General features: G+C 33.9%; 1 protein-coding gene across 8 annotated transcripts in view; it reads right to left on the minus strand.

The window, feature by feature from the left end:
* The window catches only part of larp1b (La ribonucleoprotein 1B), a 39,492-nt gene that overhangs the window by 30,933 nt on the left and 7,254 nt on the right, over positions 1-1,305 (minus strand). The gene's annotated exons all lie outside the window — the stretch shown is intronic.

Here is a 1,305-nt window from a genome sequence, read left to right on the forward strand (position 1 = left end):
ATGTCAACATTAGAAATATCAAATAACTTTGGAAAAAAACATCAAAAAAAGTACCCACGACATTGAAAAAGTGACAAAAGATGTCATAAAAACAAATTACTTTTTTCATGGTTGACGGAAAGACAACACAAGGGTTAAAAGAGTAAGATCCTTTTAGGTTAACATTAAACAGCCCCGAAATCGCAATCACCAAACTCCATTTAAATAATCACCACTTTTAGCCTGTATAGAGACAGCATAATTCCACAATTAAATGGGTGAATTAAGAGTTTATTTCTACCAAACCAGAGTGGCAATTGTTGTTTTACAATGATAAAAATTTTATGTAATTTAGTTACATAGAGTCTGGTGGGTTTGGCGATTGCGATATTAGAGCAGTTTCTGGTTAAAGAAAAAACTTTTGTTTTTAAAATGAAGGTCAACCTCAATGGGATCCTTTCCATAAGGTTGTCCGACACTTACTTAATCTGAGCGTGTTAGTGGCAAACGCAGCACTTTTAGTGGATGAAAATTGAAGGTGCACAATTGCCCTATTAATTTACATTGCAGCTTGTTTTTCCGCTGGTCTTGCTTAGTACTGGACTAATTTCAAAATGTTTTGCTCCCATAAATCGCGACACACAAAAAACAGGTTGAAAAATACTAAAGTTACCCTTTAAAGCTATAGTGTGTAGTTTCTAGTCACCCCATGAGAAATTCTAAGTAATGACAACAAAACGGCGCATCCACATGATACAAGCCTTCTGTGAACGCAAACCTTTTTATTTTTAAAGAACTAAACACAAAAAAGAAACCACAACTTTTTGCAGCTTTAACTGTTGCAACAGAAGTCCAAAAACCAGCTCAACTTTTATCGCAATGTTTTACAAAAGCTCCCGCAAAAATCCGGCATTTTGGGCCGCAACAATCACAAAAAAAAGGTAGTGCTATCCTGGAGGGTCTGGCAGTCAGTACATAAACTGTAGCAGAGAGCCAAAAAGCTGAATCACTTCTCGTTTCAAAATCATCATGACCTGTTTGAAGTGAATAAGCTGTGTTCATTCAAATTCATTTTAAAACAACTGCAGTGGGAAAACTGGTTGGAAAAGCAAACAAAAAAATAGTGCTGAGCGGTACGACCACAAATTTGTATCACCGTATTTTTTAAGATTGTGTTGGATTTACTGTATTTTCCTTCTTTTGCTTGACTGGGCATATCTCTCTATATATATATATATATATATATATATCTATATATCTATATATCTATATATCTATATATCTATATATACATATATATACATACATACATACATACATACATAC

This window comes from Etheostoma spectabile, chromosome 9 (genome assembly GCF_008692095.1).
Source record: "Etheostoma spectabile isolate EspeVRDwgs_2016 chromosome 9, UIUC_Espe_1.0, whole genome shotgun sequence".
NCBI classification, from domain to species: Eukaryota; Metazoa; Chordata; class Actinopteri; order Perciformes; family Percidae; genus Etheostoma; species Etheostoma spectabile.